Source organism: Orcinus orca, chromosome 20 (assembly GCF_937001465.1).
Source record: "Orcinus orca chromosome 20, mOrcOrc1.1, whole genome shotgun sequence".
Lineage (NCBI taxonomy): Eukaryota > Metazoa > Chordata > Mammalia > Artiodactyla > Delphinidae > Orcinus > Orcinus orca.
The window spans coordinates 23,564,178-23,583,845 of NC_064578.1; positions in this window are offsets into that span (position 1 = coordinate 23,564,178).

The following is a 19,668-nucleotide window of genomic DNA, read 5'->3' on the forward strand; positions in this document are numbered from 1 at the left end:
TATTACCTGGGTCCAGATTAAGTGGCATGGACTGTATCACAGTCTTTATAAATCAGACAGAAAGCAGGGTTAGCCCAGGCCCTGATTTGCTTACAAAGGCTAATCGCCCATCACCTTCATGGTACAATTGTGGTGGGGGACTTTTTAATACCACACCAGACACTGCTTTAATTTAATGTTAAGAATGCACATACCCTATTGCCCTTTCTTAAGTAAATAGTTGTAGGTTTTAAAGTATTACTCTCCTAAAGAGAGATTTCCATCAGGCCCCCACTTTATGCTATGTGGTATTAATATGGTTCTTCTACAGAACCTGGGAAAATTGGAATTTTTTTTACTATTTTAGCTCCTCCTCTCTCATTTCTGTTGTACCCCAACTCAAACGCCCATGACATCATACGCTCCCTACCCCACATATACCCTCTTCTGATTAGTCTTCACCTCCCCTCTCAATCTTTCCAGAATCCCCAGAGCATCAAATCTGTGATAGACCAAGAAGCTCTTTATGATGTAAAAGCACAAGTCAGCGTTCAATCTCCAAGGTCCAAGATGGCCAAGAGATTGAGCTCCAGAGTCCCAAGTGGATTTTTGTATGTCCTTTGTGACAGAGATCAGAGAAAGAAAGAGACTTCTGTCAGGACCATCCATACAGCCATGTAGTTTTGCAATGTCTCCTTTATATCTTTCACTTTACAAAATTTATATTTTTTAATTTTGATATGTACCTGGATGCAAAGCAAGGGAGGAGCTATTCCACTTGACTTTAGAAAGCAGGAAAATTAGCTGATCAAAGGAGCAGGAAGCTTTCTCATCCAGGTAAACACCCCCTGGTTCATCCTCATCGACCTGTGAGCAAAATCGTATTGAGTGCCCTAGTTTTCCTTACTCTTGAGTGCCTAGGAAGCTCACATATGAATTAAATATTCAGATGAATAGCAAAGATTCTATGAAACAGTCCATCAAACACCTTTAAAATCCAAATTGCTGAAAGAGCCAGCATAGTTACATAAATATTTGATGAAGGGGACTCAGTTATTGGTGCTGCAATAATTATACAAATTGTAATGGTAATCCTCACTATCAATAATACCTTTAGAGGAAATGGCATTATAGACTTCACTTAGAATAATAACGATATTAACATGGTACTGACACTTGGCAAGCCAGTATCTCCCAAGCTGGGCTCGCTTGGCAATCAGGACAGCAAGGAAGCTTAGCAAACACATATTTTTTTGGCTGTCGTTCAGTTACTGGAGTGTCAGAGAATATTTGGTATTTAATGCTATGCAAAGTGTTGTTCCCGTTTGATTGTTGTATACTATATAAGCCTTGGAGCATGACGTGAAGTAATTTAACAACTGGAATAACAGGCATTTGGGACAAAACTAATTTCATAGGAAGGCTGATCACAGACACTCAACTTGTTCATAAAAATGTACCTTGTCATATAATACAAAGTTGAAGATCAAGCTACAGAGGGGAAAAAAAAGCCAATTATGTCCCTTGATTCTTATGACACAAAGTCTATTTTTCACGATGATATTATCTTAGCTCTAAATGTCACGATGTGCCTTGGTCTTTCTTGCCATGTCTCTCTCCAGTTTGCAAGAAATGGGCAATTGAGTCAGTAAGTTTGTCAGGGTTCTAATGAGCTCTTTTTTTAAAAAAAATAATTAATTTATTTTTGGCTGCATTGGGTCTTCGCTGCTGCGTGTGGGCTTTCTCTAGTCGCTGCGAGTGGGGGCTACTCTGTTGCGGTGCGCAGGCTTCTCATGGCAGTGGCTTCTCTTGTTGCGGAGCACAGGCTCTAGGCACGTGGGCTTCAGTAGTTGTGGCACATGCGCTCAGTAGTTGTGGCTCGCAGGCTTAGTTGCTCCGTGGCATGTGGGATCTTCCCAGACCAGGGATCAAATCTGCATCCCCTGCACTGGCAGGCAGATTCTTAACCACTGCGCCACCAGGGAACTCCCCTAAGGAGCTCTTATACGGGCTCTTGTATCGTAGGAGGGCTCTTCATTTCTACCTGGTGCTGAAATATTCTCATCAGTGTTATCAGACATGATACAAAGACATAAGAGAACACAAGTGAACAAGGTAGAGTATGAGCCACTGCTGATGACTGGAGTCTGTTTTGTTTTCCTGGACAGCTTACACAGCTATACTCTTAGGAGTCAGTCTCCATATCACTCCCACGTTTTTAAAGTCACCTCACTTTAGTATCTGTTAAGGAAGAGGAGGCTTCATCTTATGATCTCCCAGATTCACCCACTCTGCAGCTGCTCTTCAGCATTGTGTTTTCTCTCCATCAACTGTGGTGCTTGTCACTGTCAGTGACTCTTCAGCATTGATACAACTGTGACATTGATAGAATCCTGCATCTCCTGCCAAGAATTGAGCGGAGAATTGAGTGTGAGAAAAAGCTACACTTCGCTTTACTCTCTATCTTTTATCTTCTTCTTCTTTGGAACCCTACCCACTATTTTAGAATTCAGTGAATTCTTGGATGTAAGACCTACAAGTTCCAATTTCCAAAAGTATTCTCTACACACCCACTGCTTACTGTACTCATTCACAACAACCTAATTCATGCCACCATCATCTTTCACCTGGACTATTGTGCTCAACTTTCTCTTGATCTTCCTACTTCTTTCTCCTGTTGCATCCCTACTCTCGTTGATCCATCCAACACACCAAACCAATACTTCCCCTACTCTAAATCAACACAGGGCCAGGTACCAGGCAACTAGGGACAGCCCCTATGCCCTAAAGCCCACTGGAATTATTCAGACTAGCCAATGCTAAGCTGTTTACCCTGCCCTGCCCTGCCCTGCCTTGCCTTTCCTACAAAAACCCCAATAAAGCTTTCTGACTTGGCTTTTCCCTTGCTCCTGCTTCTGCCTGATCAAAACTGGTCAGTTTTAATTTTTCCTTTCAATGGCATTGACCTCTCTGTGTTGACTAGTCACATCCATATGTTAAAATCCCATGGGTATAATTTTAATACAGGGGTCAGTATGGATTATAGTGCCCAGTTCAGAGCACATTTGAAGGGGTTCTTTAATGAATTAGATCATATACACATAAGACTTGTCCATGACTTGAACAGGAGATTAAAACAGAGCCGCTCTAGTTGAACTGGAGGTCCTTCTGCTGTGACCATTGAGGAAAACCACTTTTCAGGAGAGGAAATAGGCATATGATATTCATGTGTAATTAATGATATTGGCTTGCAGAAGTCTGTTTTTTCACATGCATCTAGGTCAGTTTAGCCAATATACCTTTACCAGGTGTATCAAGAGCAAATCCCTGGTCTCTGGATCATGAACTTCATTTCCTATACCTGCTTTTTTCTTTTAATAGCATCTTTCTGTGGCCCATTAATTCCACTTTTGACACTTTAAAATAAGATGAGAAAAAAAATCAAGAACTTAGTTCTCCTGCCTAGTCATCGAGTCTTTCAGATGATTGATGGAAGGACAGAACTATTCGTATATGCCTGGCAGAAATCAGGTTTGTCCTCCAAGAATCAGAAGATCGAAAGGCAGGAGGGATCCTGTGATTCATGACAGAGGGTGGTAGGTGCTTGGATGAGTGATTAAAAAGAAGTGGGAAAAGGTGGAGGCAGGATCTGGGGGATGGGGCACTGTAAAAACTTTAAGGACTAACCACTTATAAAAATATTAAATACATTTTTAACGAGTCATTGTGAATAAAACCTACTTACTGCTAATATTACAGGACTTCTGTCAACCAGAATACTATTCCTTGTTCATTTGTAACTTGGGAAAAGAAGTGGAATTTAATTAGACGGGAGGAGCCACGTCTGGATAGCACTAAGCATTTTTTTATATTGCTGATGCTTCCTATTACCTTTTAAAAAACTGCATGGCAATCTAGCTTGACAGATGTGCTAACAGAGATGGATGTGACATTACATTCCAGGTTTTGTTGTGGTTGCTGTTTTGGATGAATACAAACGCAATTCTTTGTGACTGATAACCCTAAACTTTTAGTATTCAGTGATGTAGAGAATTTCATAGTAAGACAGACCCAATTTTATTAAAGACTTTCAGGCAGTTTGTCTTACTCTTTTTATCATGAATACATGATACAAAGATTTCAGCTGAAACATAGTTTTCTTGACAATGGACAAGACAGACAAGGTGAGGACTCAGCCAGAAAGACCTGAGAAATGGTAGATTCATAAGCCTGGGTTTGGCCACCTGAGCAACTTAGTAGAATCTGTCCCCTGGAAAGAGGCTCTGTGATGGAGAGAAGGTTTGTTGGGGAATGGTCTCAGGAGATAACACCTGTAAGAAAGTGAGGGAGGCAGAATTGAGCAGAGAGAGAAGCTGGCTGACAACCAAGTTGCATCTGTGACCTTAGAAGATCCCACAGGGAGCTCTGAAACTGGACTGGCCCTTTAGAGTTGTCCCACATTGAGTAAAGGTGGCTGGGCCTTTGCACCTGTAAATCAGCCAAACATTACCTGTGGCTGAGACAGTGCCCGGTGAGAAACAGCTGTGAGCTCTTTGAAGCCAGTATTGCTTCAACCCTAAAGAGGGATCTGGGCAAAGCACCATAGTATCTATCATACTCAGCCTGGATCTGGACATTCAGAGCCACAGAAGTGAGTGAAATCAGAATGCATGTAGAAAAATTAGTTTCAAATGTGGGGGTGTAAACTTCTAAATGAGTGATGAGGCCCAGGTAGACCTCTGGCAGGGAAAGTGAAAAGCCAAGTTTTTGGAATAAGGGAGATATACTACTAAAGAAATCTTTATCAGAGTGAAAGGAGGTGATTTACAGAGGGCGATAGCCTGATTGTAATACGTCTAAGTAACAATTTCCTGAAGTTGTTTTATTGGGCAAATAGGGGCTGCTGGTTTAGTGGAACAAAAGCTGCAGTGAAAAACAGATGTTTCATTCCTAAAACAGTGAAGACTAATTTCACTTACGGTGATACCAAAAAGTTAAAGATATTTTTTTTCTTTACAAACATGTATCCCCATCTTGTTTTTGGGTTTTTTTTTAGCGGTACGCGGGCCTCTCACCGCTGTGGCCTCTCCCGTCAAGGAGCACAGGCTGCAGACACGCAGGCTCAGCGGCCATGGCTCACGGGCCATGGCTCACGTGGGATCCTCCTGGACCGGGGCACGAACCCACGTCCCCTGCATCAGCAGGCGGACTCCCAACCACTGCGCCACCAGGGAAGCCCTGTATCCCCATCTTGAAACAAAAATGTTTAAAAGAGAAAAAATGGATGAAGATCAACTTTGATCAAGGAAGCACAAAACCTTCTAGGGCATGAAAGAAGCGTTTTAAGGGTTTACACCAAGGTTTCTCAAGAGAGACGCTATTGCCATTTTGGACCAGACAGTTTGTCAGGGTGCCTGTGCTGTGCATTGCAGGATGTTTGGCAGAATTCCTGGCTTCTGTCTCATAGATGCCAGCAGCAACTACTCGTCCCCCAAAGTCATGGCAACGAAAAAAGTCTAGACATGGTTGAATCACTGGGGGAGTGTGTGTGTGTACTGGGGGAGGTGGGAATGGGGCAAAACTGCTCCAGCTGAGAATCACTGGTCTAAGTAATTCTGTTTCATTCCGGTTAGGGTTACCGACTCTCCCAGTTCGCCCAGGACTGAGGGGTTTCTCTGGATGTGAGAATTCCAGTGCTAAACCTGGGCAAGTCCCAGGCAAACAATTCAAGTTGGTCACACTCAGCAAGCTCTGTTTTGGAGTGCTGTGTGTTAGACCAGAAGAAATACAGTGTTACACCAATGTAAATAATATGCAGCAGAATTGCCTAGCAAAAATTGTCCTTTGCACCTAAAATGAGCTTCTAATTTCTTCAGGACAATGTTGGGGTGACAAGCTTCAATTAACAAAAGTGAATTCCATGTAATTTTAGCTCATCTGGTAAAAGATAGTTCACTGAAACTTGATCATATGTAAAAATGAATAATCTTGTTTTTATTTACAATGAAACTGTGAGTTCTAAGTAAAATGTCATTATGTTTAACAGGCCTTAAGAGAGAATGGTTTTCACAAATAAGTTTTAACATTCAAAATCCAATTATTTAAATAAAAATAAAGCCCAGTGATTTATTTATTTATTGCCCAGATTATTCCACATTTAATCAAGGCCATCCCTCTCAATACTTTGCTTCCTAATATAGTTCAGTTACATAAGTACCTGACTTTGATCTTACTCCTGGGTGGTTTTATTTTTTCCTTGATGAAGGTGGTCAGGAAAAAAAAGGAAAAGAACTGTGCATATGTTGGTGTACTAGTTTCCTAGCGCGGCCATAAACAAGTTACCACAGATTTGGTGGCTTTAAACAAGAGAAACTTATTCTCTCACATTCTGAAGGCTATCAGTGTGAAATCAAGGTGTCGTCAGGGCTGTGCTCACTGCGAAGACTCTAGGGGAGAATCCTCCCTGAAGCCCAGTGATTTATAATTTACTTTTCAGCAGAGGTTTCTCAAATAAATCACCTTATTTATACACTCCATTCATTTACCCCAGTAAACTGAGGAAGCTGAAGAGAAAATGATTTACTCATGGGGCAGTGTACTAGCATTATGCTCTCAATGTGTAAGCATTCTGAATATAGTAATGCAAACTAATCGAAAATTTACTAGGGAGAGTGAAACTAGGTTAAATATTGTTCCCGTTGTTGAAAATGCATTGTTTAATTATTAAACAACTCCTTATTAAAATCCTATGGTTTGGTAAGGACACTGTTAAGTGTTGAGGAGAGAAAAAAATCAGTAATACTTTCCCCACAAGATAGCAAACTTGATGGGCAAGAATTGCTATATATTGGGATATGAGCAAAGATTAATAATACTGAATAACAGTAACTGTTATTGATTACTGTGTGTCAGGCATTATGTTCAATACATTTTTATATTTTTATTAATAACCACAAGCTCACAAAGTAGGTATGAGTAATATTCAGATTTTAAATTTTAAATTATATATATGTATATAGGGAAGCATAGTTAAAAAAGATTTTTTTAACTAATTAATTTATTTATCTCTATTGAAGTATAGTTGATTTACAATGTTGTGTTATTTCAGGTATACAGCAAAGTGATTCAGTTATACATATTCATATGTATACATATAAATATATACACACATATATATTCTTTTGCAGATATTTTTCCCATATAGGTTATTACAAAATATTGAATAGAGCTCCCTGTGCTATACAGTACATCCTTGTTGATTATCTATTTTATGTAGAACAATGTGTACACATTAATCCCAAACTCCTAATTTATCCCTCCTCCCACCTTTCCCCTTTGGTAACCATAAGTTTGTTTTCTATGTTTGTGCGTCTGTTTATGTTTTGTGAATAAGTTCATTTGTATCATTCTAAAAAAAGAGATTTGAGCTCATTTGCGTGCAGCTCTTCTGTGGTTTTACTAAAGGCTAAGGATCTTTCTCATACAGTCAGTGGAAATGGTTTTGGGCAGCAAGGAAAGAAGATCTTCCATGGGCACTAAAATCTCTCTGCCTTTTTGTTCCTTACTAATCAGGGAAAGACATGTCCAAGGTCTAAAAGTATAATAGTCTTTCCATGAGCTCCCTTCCTTCCTTCCTATTCTCACTACTGAATATCAAGACCCTATATTTAGAACCCTATTTGTTGCTTGGGTTTTATTTTATATTTGAATACAGATATTGTCTTGAACATCTTTGAAGGTGAGCAGAATTCTCTTTTGCTTCTCTCAACTCCTCAACCAGGTCTTCATAAGAGAGGGAGGGAAATGAATCCTCCTTCATGGTTTATGAGTTTGTGGTTCATGAAACCTCTCTTCAGAATAGATTATTGGATGTAGAGGTGAACGAGACACTGTTTATCTTGTCTGACCACCTTTTGACCCAGCAGTTCACTACCATATAGAGAGCAGAAATCCTGTTATGGAACATTTGCTGGTTTTTCAAAATTTTATTTTTGTTGTGGTACATTTTAAAACCAACTGATGGGGACTTCCCTCATGGTCTAGTGGTTAAGACTCTGCACTCCCAGTGCAGGGGCCTGGGTTCAATCCCTGGTCAGGGAACTAGATCCTGCCTGCCGCAACTGAGAGCCCACATGCCGCAACTAAAGATCCCACATTGCTGCAACTAAAGATCCCACATGCTGCAACTAAGACCTGGAGCAGCCAAATAAATAAATAAATAAAAATTAAAAAAAAAAACTGATGGTAACGTTTAAGGTTCTAGAAGGTGTAATTATAAGGCAAGAACACATATTGCTTAGAGAAGGAACTCCAGTGAGAGCAGGAGTTTGACTTAATCACTGTCTCCTGAAGCCCAGCAAAGTGATTGCCGCATGGTGAGAGCTTGGCAAACTTCAGCTGTATTGAATTGAAATAGATTTCCTGTATCACAAGAGAATCAAATGAATTATATATAGCTTAAACTACTGTAGTCATAACTACTGTATAACTACTTGTAGTCACGGCTACTATATTTGTAACTACTAGCAGTTATATAGCAGTTAACAATAGTGGTTTAAACTGCATACAAATTGTTAAACTTTGTATAAGTATATAATTTATATATATATCTATAAGTATATACATATATAGTGCAATATTTATAATACTATAATATATATAGCTCAGACACCAATCAGAGGAACTTTGCATCTCTATGGGCAGGGAAGGTGTTCCCTTTTAATGAGTGGCAGTGATGTGGAAGAGAACAGATAGGGATTTGAGTTTCATTCCAAGTCTGACATTTACTAGGTTAGTGAAGATGGTAAACCTTTCTGCCCATCTGTGCTCCTGATTCCATGCTCGTAAAATTTACCAGCAGAAATTCTTTCCAGCTCTAAGGACCTAGTATTTCCCGGTCACAAGCTAATCCACACTCATTTAGGTTTATGATGAGAAACCAATAAGAAATTTTTCGACTTTGGAGCTTTTAAGAAAAAATTTTTAGCTCTTTGTTTTGAGCGCGTTGTCAATGTAAAAAATACAGTCCCCTTCCCATTTTGCCCAAATTCTCAGCACTCTTCTGTAGATGGCACCCTATGTTCCGCTTTATAAACTCTGTTTTAGTTAAGGTGTTTTTGTTTAAATGCAAGGTAGTCATTACTATTTGAGATCTTAAAAGATAAATATAAAGGCAGGTTTCTGTATTTAAAAACTTTAGAAAAGGGAATGTATTGACATCTGTATCTAAAAATGTAGAAAGGAAAAAATGGGAACAAAACAATCTCTCATTATGCCTATTTCCCACTGGATGTTTTCCCCCTGTTTTTAAGGCATCCCAGTCCTTCTGTCAACTTCTGTCGAAGTGGCTGTCCCTGTCACTTGTCTGTCACTGTTTAATGTCATTCTTAAAAAGACTAGCAGACTTTCTGAGTGACATTGTAACTTCAGTCAACTTGCATTTCTGCCACAGTATGAATTATTCTTGAAAACTTATGCATCCTTCCTAGGCTCTTTGAGGCCTTAATTGCCTAGAATGTCACTTGATCTAGAAACTTTCTCCAAGTGATTCTGTCTGAAAGGAAGTCTGTCTGAGCTTAAGGAGCATCTTCTTTCATAAAACATTTTAAAACAAGTTCTAAAATCGTGCCTGGTACACATTATTATGAGATATTGAGATGACCTGTCGTCGCGTTTGTTGAATTATTTAATATTCCAGACTTTGCAGAGGTAGCACAGAACCCTGTGGTAGTCACTACCCAGACTTTGAAGCCAAATTGGTTTCAGTCTGGATTTGCCTTCTACCAAGCCTTTGACCCCAGGCATTTCATATTAACTCTATCCACCTTGGGTTCACTTGGTAAGAGTGAAGATTGAAAGCATGGAACTCATAAGGTTACTGTGTTGATTAAGTACAATTAAGTATTTCATGCTTGGAACATTGTATGGCCACTTTCCTTCCTTTGATGCCTGTCTCTGGGAAAACTTTAAGGGACATCTCCTAGGGAGCCCAAAACATGAAACTCTGAGTATAAGTCAGGGTGTGGTGATGAAAAATCCTGGCTAACCAAGTCCTGATTTGAAAGATTCTGTTCGTTGTCTCTATCGAATATGCATCATTATCAGACTATATATGCCATTTTCTATCTTTGCCTCTTCCTCCCCCACCCCTTCCTTCCTTCTCCTGTTTCTTCCATCCTTTCTTTTATGTGCATGCTTCAGAAAATTGGTACCTGGAACTGCCATAACGCAATGTACGGATGGATGTTTACATTTTACAGATGAAGAAACTGAGATACAGAGAGATTTAGGAACTTATCCAAGTTCACCCAGCTAAGAAATGCCAGATCTGGGCATTTCTCCTTCACCAAGCAGCTCTGTAGAAGCATTTCATGGCCATCCTATTAGTTTCTCTGATTGAATGACACTAAACCTGCACTTTTGTTTCTCTCTTAGGGGAGGGCTGATTCCAGGCCTCATAGCAGCTATTCACATTCTCATACAAGGTCCTTTTAAAATGTGGGAATAGCCTTGAGATTAATTTCTTTTAAAGCAAACTTAAACTAGCTTTTCTATTGATGCTGTGAAGAGGAAAATAGCCTTGTCCAAAGTTGATAAGGAATTGAAAAGTGAGGTTAATAATAAAAGCAGAATTAGAAGCAGTTTCAGTGGTGATATGTCACATGCAAGCCTATAAAATAAATAGCAATTATCACATTAGAAGAATGAGTCTCTTGGAGTTGGAGCTATTTCTGACAACTCTGTCTGTGTACCATTCCCCTCTGCCTTGCTCACTTTGTGTCTCTCATTGACTAAATCAGTGCATGACACTCCCCATCCCTGTGCTTAAGACAAAAGCTATTTTGTTCCATAAGAACTCAATAACTAAAGACAAAACCATGTCATTCCAGAAGTACCCCTTTAGCAAATACTGTCTGTATTATACTTCTCTTCTGTATGGAACAAACATTAACTAGCTAATGCATATTGTACCCACAAAGTATAATAATAAATCCTTAATAACTGGTATAAGATATTATGTACAGCATAATACATGCTAAAAATGCTTGTTTTATATTATCTTTCTGATTCCTTACAACAGCAGAGTTATTAATCATTACTGCCATTTTAGAGATCAGAAAATAGGAGTTTGGTGAGGTGTAATGGCATGTTGAGTTTTATGGTGCTATAGAGTGGCAGAGAGAGAAGTTAAACTCAGTTTTGTAGGGATATCTGGCCTTAATCTTAAGTGTATATCACCCCTCTAAATTTATTGTATAGAATATCCTCATATACATGATATGCTTGTCACTACCAGCAACGGAAAGTCATGATTTGTTTTTCCGAAGCTTGGAGACATTACTTCTGAAATTTTGGTTAAGTCAGATAAATAAAAATATCTCAGTATAACTTAATTATCTTCAATTTCTAAGTGTTTCCATCGAGCACAAAAAGTTTCTCATGAGCCCTTTATGATGGACCTGCTTATTTATTCCAGAGATTACATGCAGAATAAACTTCATATCTGCAGGAGGACTCTAGTCCCCCAGGGCAGGCTTCATATTGTGGAAAGCCATCTACCTGAGCTCTTTCTCTACTGGATGCCTTAGTGTCATAATGGCCACCATAGCCCCACCTCTGTGAGTATCGTCCGTAATACAAACACAATCACCGTTGTGAATCATGTGACTGCAACAATACAAAATGGTCTTCCAGTGCTCAGAGATAAGTTAGCCCAAAATGTATTTGCTTAATTGAATTCTTTCTACAAAACACCTTTTTTGGCAGCTGGATAAGATGAGAAACAGTGAAAGGAAAGGTTGGCCACTTGACACTGTTGTGACGCTTGTAGGTTCGTCTTCAGTTGTGATTATCATAGGCTCTGTGGCTCCCTAGGACTCTCTGGGAACCGCTGGAGCCATCTCACCTTGGACATGATGGTGTGGTGGGCCGGGAAGCATTTCTGCTGATTCTGCTGCTCACTAAATTGTAAGAACTAAGCTAAGTGCAATGCTTCTTGAATATGGCTGCAGTTTTAAATTACTTAGGAAGATTTAAAAGTAATGACAAAATTAAATGAAAATATCTGGAGATAGAGCCCAAGCATGTATTTGTTTTGTTGTTGTTGTTGTTTATCTGAGACTTTTTCAACCTCTCTCAGCCAGCCCCTCTCTGTTAAATAGCTGATATGTGTCAGACATGGAATAATTGTTCTGCATGCCTGTCACACCTTTATGACATAGGTATTCACCCTGCTTTGCAGATGAGGAAACTGAGGCACCTACGTATTAAGTAACATTCTCAAAGTCACTCATTGAGTAAGTAACCAAGATCTGAAGCCTGGCTTTTCAGTCTCAGAGCCTGCTCTCTGACCCACTAGTTGGCATCAATCTAGACACACAGCAGGTACCCAACACAAACTGGTTCTTTTCTTCCCTGCCAATACGTCGAAGTACACTTCCCTTCCTACTTTCTTCCACGTTCTTTAGTGGAAAAACATTGAGCTGATGGATTTTCTTTGAAACTCTGCTTTGTAGGAGCTAAGTACTTTTCTTTTTTCCAAAAACAAAGAGCTGAGAAATTCTTTTAAGAGGGGAAAAAATGGAGCAGAAGGGAGAATATTATTTCATGAAAGACCTTAGGGTCCCTGGATTTCAAATGTAAGTGAAATTTTTAAAAAACTCTGATAGTATTCTGTTCATTATATACTGCCCTATAATCTTTTCCAGGTTTTTTTTTTTCCCTTTCTCCACTAAACTGTTTTTTTTTTCTTTTAATGGGGGTATAACCATCATAATTTGCAGCTAAGAAATAACTTTACTGTGAGCAGAAAAATATTACTCTGTTTGAAAATGACATCTTTATTTGGTAACTTTGTGTGTGTGTGTGTGTGGTACACGGGCCTCTCACTGCTGTGGCCTCTCCTGTTGCGGAGCACAGTCTCCGGACGCGCAGGCTCAGCGGCCATGGCTCATGGACCCAGCCGCTCCGCGGCATGTGGGATCTTCCTGGACCGGGGCACGAATCCGTGTCCCCTGCATCGGCAGGTGGACTCTCAACCACTGCGCCACCAGGGAAGCCTTTTTTTTGGGTAACATTTTTAACTAAGCAGTTGGCAGCAGTGATAGCATCACAGGAAACAGGGTGGCATTTCTATCCTTGTCCTGGTGCAAACATATTTTACCTGTAGCTTACAGATGGCTGTTGGTACTCTGTCACTGAAGGTTTAGGACTGGGCTCAGTAGAATTAGTCTGTGAGTCTGGAATAAGAGAACAGTATCAGAAAGAAGCAGAAAAATCCTAGAGAAAGCTGAAATTTATTGAGTGGCTATCATGTGTCATATACTCTTCTAGGCATCTAATTTGATCCCCCTGAAACACGATGAGGAGTAACTATTATTATTCCCATTCTAAAGAAAGTTAAATAATTTCCCCAAGGTCATTCAGTAAGTGACAGAGGTGGAAGATAAACCCAAGGAGTTTGCTTTCAGAAACTGGACTCATTCTCTATATTATATAGGCTTCTGAAATATTGTTTTCTAGAAAACTCTGTGTTACTCTTAATCTTCTCCTTCATTTAATTCACAACAGTTTTTGCATGTGTATCTTGTGCTAGAGACTACTGAAGTTGCTGGGAATGCAGGGGGAATTTATGGGAATACATAGCTTGAAGGAATTCATAACACTTTGTTCAATATACTAAAATTCGTCATCCTCTACCACACTGCAAATAAACTGTAAGTTATAGTTGATGCTGCATACACATTTTTTTCAATGAATAAATGTACAAATGAATACATGGAGCCAACTTGCTAGTGATGGGCACACAAACATATGCTAATACATATGTCAGTGTTTTCAGCCCGGACTATTATTTGTTCCCACAAATTTGTTTCTCTCCTCTTTCTTAGTAAAGCAACCCCTGATATGTACCTAGTCTAGTGGAAACCAAGAATTTAATCACATTACCTACTCCTCTGTGTAATGAGGTATGATCATGTAACAACTTCTGGTTAAATTAACAATAAATGTAGTTTTATGTGCAATTTCCAAGAATTGTCCTTGTAGAAAGGTAGCCTACTTTTCTATATCTTTCTCTCTGTACTGATTCCTGGAAGGCAGATATTATGGCCATTGCTCAAGGGGCCATCTTGGATTATGAGGTAACACATTAAGAACTGCAAAGCAGCAAACTGTAAGGATGCAGATCCTGATGCTCATGAAAGTCTCTAGTCTCCTTTGTGTGAGATTATGTGAGAGAAGTAGAGTTGCATTTTGTTCACGTCATGGTTATTTGTTTTTTCCTGTCATAAGCAGTTAGTCCTAAACTGAGTGATTCAGTGTGAAGATACAAATATGCATAGCATTGTAGGAAGACAGATTAGGGAGCATCTAACTTAAAAGATGGCTGGGGATTAGGAAGGATTCCCAGGAAGTTAAGGGTAGAAACTTGAAGAATGAGTAAGAGTTTACTAGCATCCAAAGTGATGAAATTCTTTCAGGAACCAAAATCATATTTCTGTGATTCAGTGGTTATATCTCTCCAGGACACTTCCCAGTGGTGATTTCAGATGCATAATAACCATTAAAAATTCATCCATTAAATATTTATTGAGCACCCAATGAAGCAGACACAGATTCTGTGCTTAATAGAAGCTCACATTCCTTCACAAACTGGGACCAGTTTACCTCTCTAGTCTCAGGACCTGCTAGTAAGCCGACTTGCACTTTACACGTATTTAATGTGTTAGGAGAGTGACTTTTAATTTATTTATTTAATTTATTGATTTTTGGCTGCGTTGGGTCTTCGGTGCTGCACGCAGACTTTCTGTAGTTGTGGTGAGCAGGGCTACTCTTTGTTGCAGTGAGTGGGCTTAGGCGTACGGGCTTCAGTAGTTGTGGCACATGGGCTTAGTTGTTCCGCGGCACGTGGGATCTTCCCGGACCAGGGATCGAACCCGTGTCCCCTGCATTGGCAGGCGGATTCTTAACCACTGTGCCACCAGGGAAGCCCCAGGAGAGTGACTTTTAATATATCATGCTTGTTTTGCCTCTTTGCTCTAATAGTTATCCAGAAGTCTCTTTTCAAGTTGCAAGTTCTATCAAAGCTTTTTGCATACGCCTCTTCCTCTTCTTCTTTCCTTCTCTTCTCTTCCCAGACAAGTCAGGTCAGACTGGGAAAGGTAGGTGTCTGTGGCATATCAAAGGTTGCTGTGTGGTCCAGAGCACCTTGTCAGAGTCCAGGCAGGTGGAGATGGGCAACCAAAATAAGCCAGGACCATCTGGTTGTATGAGAAATTGAGGAGGTAGTAATGGTGATGGTGATTTCAAAAGAGCACAGAAGCCTCTTTGAAGGGAAAACTTGAGAATCAAAATAGGTAGTAACAGTAACAAATTACAACCTATTGAATGAAATATGAAATAGCATCTATACTTGTATAAAAATGAATGAATATATTGAAAGTTGTGTAAGAATTGGATTATGTACATAGTTTCCAAACAGTTCCCCATAAGGTATGTATTGAATATTCATTGTAATGGGAAAACGGAACACTTTTCAATGGAGAAGCCTGCTAGAAACTGTCTATACCAAGTGATCCAAGTGAACATCAACCAGCAATAGGACAAAGAGAATCTGGGCATCACGTGATGAGATGTAGTGAGAAGGAGACAGCACCACTTACAGCGCACTCGCCACAGATGCGGAGCCTGAACCTAATCATGAGAAATTATCAGATAAACTCAAATTGAGGGACATTCTCCAAAGTAACTGGATTGCAGTATTCAAAAGTAATAAGGCCATCAAAGGACAAGGTAAAACAGAAGAATGGATTTAGGGTAAAGGAGAAAAAAAGACGTGGAACTAAATTCTAGCCTGATTCCTTTTGCTGTAAAGGTTACCTTTGACTCTACTGGCAAAACTTGAATGGAGTCTGAGGAGTCAGTGGCACTGATGGGTCAGTGTTAATTTTCTGATGTAGACGACTGTGCTGTGCTCATGGAGAAGAATGTGCTTATTGTAGGAAATGCACACGAAGATGTTTGCAGGTGATGGGATGTCATTTCAACAACTTACACGTAGTTTTAAGGAAAAGAAAAACAAATCCACAAAGTTCACGTACAACTTTTCTGCAAGTTCAATACTGTTTTAAAATAAACTAAATGAATAAAAGGAAAAATAAAGTGGTCACAGGTCTCTCCCTGCTTCTTTTTTCACCCACCCTGATGCTGACCCTCTTCCTGTCTCAGTTCTCTGAACCGGAGAACAGCACTGTGGTTAAGAGCCCAAGCTCTACATTCAGGCTGATAAGAGTTTTAATCTAAGATCCACTGTTTATTTTCTTTTCTATGTGACTCTTAGCAAAGTATTTACCTCCTTGTGCACAGTAGCCTCCTCTGTGAAAGAGAAAACATAGTAGTGTTTGTCTTTTAGGATTGTTGTGAGAATTAAATCAGCTACAGCGTGACAAGACATTCACACAGGGTCGGCACATAGCAAGCACTGAATACAGGTAACTCCCTTCGTTGACCTGTTAGGTCTTCATACATACATCAGTAACTCCAGCCACCTCACCGCTGTCTCACCATCCATGACCAGGAAGGCCCCCCTCAAAATTGCAACATCACTTAGCCTCGTCTCATGTGATTCCTTTTGTCTACCTCCAACTTTGAAATTTCAGAGTCCCTGGTAGAAGCAGTGCAGGCCAGCCAGTTACCAGAGTGTCTTTTTTATCTCTGAATTCATTTGATCCTAACAACTGCCTAGGATGTACCATGGTGTCCAGTTTACAGGAGAGAAAGCAGGTTCCAAGAAGTGGGAGACCTTGTCCAATTCACCCGGCAAACAAATGGCACTGCCTTCATGCAACACTCCTGGTTCAAGCCGTATATTCTTTCCACCATATCATGCAACCCTGTTTACCTGTGATTTCTAAACACTGTACGTGTAGCATGGATGTTATTGCAGTATTCAACAGTGAGAGTGAGAGAGGAGTGGCTGAAAGAGAAATAGACGGGGGAGGTGAAAGTAGGCAAGGTTCTCTGAGGACACACTTCTCTATATTCCTGTTGACAACAAGGGATCAGAATTTAAACACTGCAGTTAATGGGAGATCCAGCTACCTCCGAGAACAGAATATGAAACATGAGATTGACACCCAGTCTCTCTCTCTTAGAAATCTGTGCATGATGGTGAAGACATAGGGACTTGGCATCTTTATGGAAGGAGAGGTCCAGCGAGTCATCAGACGTGGTCCTCTGGAGACACAGAACACTAGTGCCTGAGGTGCCTGAGCAATTACTTTTGCAGAACTATCTAATTAGAGGCACAACTAGCTGAATCTTCTTCGTAGACTACATTTTAAGCAAATGGCTGGTGTCTATAAAAGGAATTATGGCTTTGAAGTCATTGTGATCAACACCTGCGGATAATTTTCAAATAGCATTCTTTATGCTATGTAAATCAGACCCATGTTTTCAGGAAGTGTGAGACAACTTTTGAAAATATACAAATATTTCTTAATCTAAGATAATAATAGAACACTTTTAACATTGTTTGAAAAGAATACTAAATTTACACTATCGTTTTCAAAATGTACAAGTAAATATGCACATTGCTCATTGCACACATGTCTTAATTGCATCTGTGGACATCTTAAAAATGGTATTGTATAGGGGGAATATTTATTTTAACTCAGACAATCTTTTGGTGCATGTTAATTAACAAGTCAAAAGATGTTTCCATCCTTTTGATGGGCGTGAAGAAAATAAATATTTTACAAATCTTTCCTGTAATTCCCTGGCTCTCTTGGGTGTTTGAAATCCACACGTTGCAAAGCCCTGCGACACAAGACATACGAGCCTAGAGATAAGGAACTCTGTCAGTTTTTCATCATCATGTTCACAACCACTGTAACAGGATGCTGATAGGAATTTCCCTGTTGGCTCCGAATATCAGGTGAAGCCTTAACCTGAAAGCACTGAATGACAAGTACCCCAAATTATAAAAAGGATCATTAAACCATCAATGCAGGAAATTCCCTAAGAAATGAATTAATCTGGTTCTTTGCTACCAGCTCAATGCCAGACTCCAGGTTATAGGTAAGAAGAGCCCAGAGAACTACTGGCATGCATGAGAAATGCCTTCGTATGTGTACTGTGTTCTGTGTTTCTAGATTCGTATATCCAATTGAGGCAAGAGAGGTGAGCTTAAAGAGAACAATTTCTGTTGGAGGGTGGAGTGGATGCCTGGACTGGGAACTTGAAACTCACCTGGAATATTGTGATTTATAATAAGAAATATATATATTTAGTCTGTCCTGTTTCTGACACTGAGCTCCTAAAACCCTTGGAATTTCCTAAGAGATGAGACCAATAAATATGTCTTTTATTATGTTAATGAGGTGACTTCTGGGAACCCACCTAAGGATGGGAGCTCCTTGTCAAGAGAACCAACCAGGTGATTCTAAGGTTGGAACTTTTAGTCCTACCCCTGACCTCTGTGGAGGAAAGAGGGCTAGTGGTTGCGTCAATTGCCCATGACCAGTGATTTAATAGATCACATCTATGTGATGAGGCCTCCATAAAAACCCGAAAGGACGGGGTTCAGAGAGCTTCTGGGTTGGTGAGTACATGCAGATGTGGGGAGAGTGGTGTACCTAGAGAGGGCATGGATGCTCTCAGTCCTTTCCCTGTACCTTACCCTATGCACCTCTTCCATCTGGCTGTTCCTGAATTATAGCCTTTTATAATAAACCTGTAACTAGTGGGTAAAATGTTTCTTTGAGTTCTGTAAACCAGCAAAGTAATTTAACCCAAGGAAGGAGTGGTTAGAACCTTTGATTTATAGCCTGGTGTAAACCAGGTATAAACCTTTGATTTATAGCCTGGGTCAAAAGTACAGGTAACAGCTTTGACTTGCTACTGGTATATCCAAGGATGGAGTCATGGGAACCTCCAATTTATAGCTGGTCAGTCAGAAGCACAGGTGATAACCTGGGCTTGTGATTGGCATCTGAAATGGGGAGGAGGCAGTCTTGTGGGTCTGAGTCCTCAAGCTGTGTAACCTGATGCTGTTTCTGGGTAGATAGTGTTGGAGTTGAGTTGAATTGTAGGGCACCCAATTGGTGTCCAGAAAATTGTCAGTTGTGTGGGGAGAACCCTTCTCCCATGTTGGAATTGGATCTCAGAATACTCTTATATCACTCATAAAAAATGAGAACTGAGCTTCAAGAACTCGTGGGACCGTCCTGCACAGCTGTTGAAGGAGAGGGAGTTGTGTGTACTTCCAGTGATTTGCAAGCGAAGAATGAGGCAAGTAAGCACCACAGAAGGGCCCCTAGCTGGAGTTGTCATGAAAAGATTCTACCAGGAGGACCACTGGAGCAGAAGCTGAAGGGCAGTTGCAAGAAGCCAACAGGAGAGGGCAGTACCAAGCTCAGGTGGTGATAAGAGCCTTAGAGGGAGGAGAGACTAACTTTGGGGCTTCTACCAGTACATTCAACAACCAAAAGGATGGCAGCCACTAAGTAAAATCATCTCCCTGCCTTTTTCCCTCCCACCCATCCACTCTGTCCTGACCCAGGAGGAGCAAGAGAAGTAAATTAAGCAGGAGAAGAGCAGAAAGAAAGAAGAAAAGGAAGACTGGAAGAACATTTCAGATTTGACCTACGCAAAGTTGACCTAAAGAATTGTGGACGAATGGCCATCATC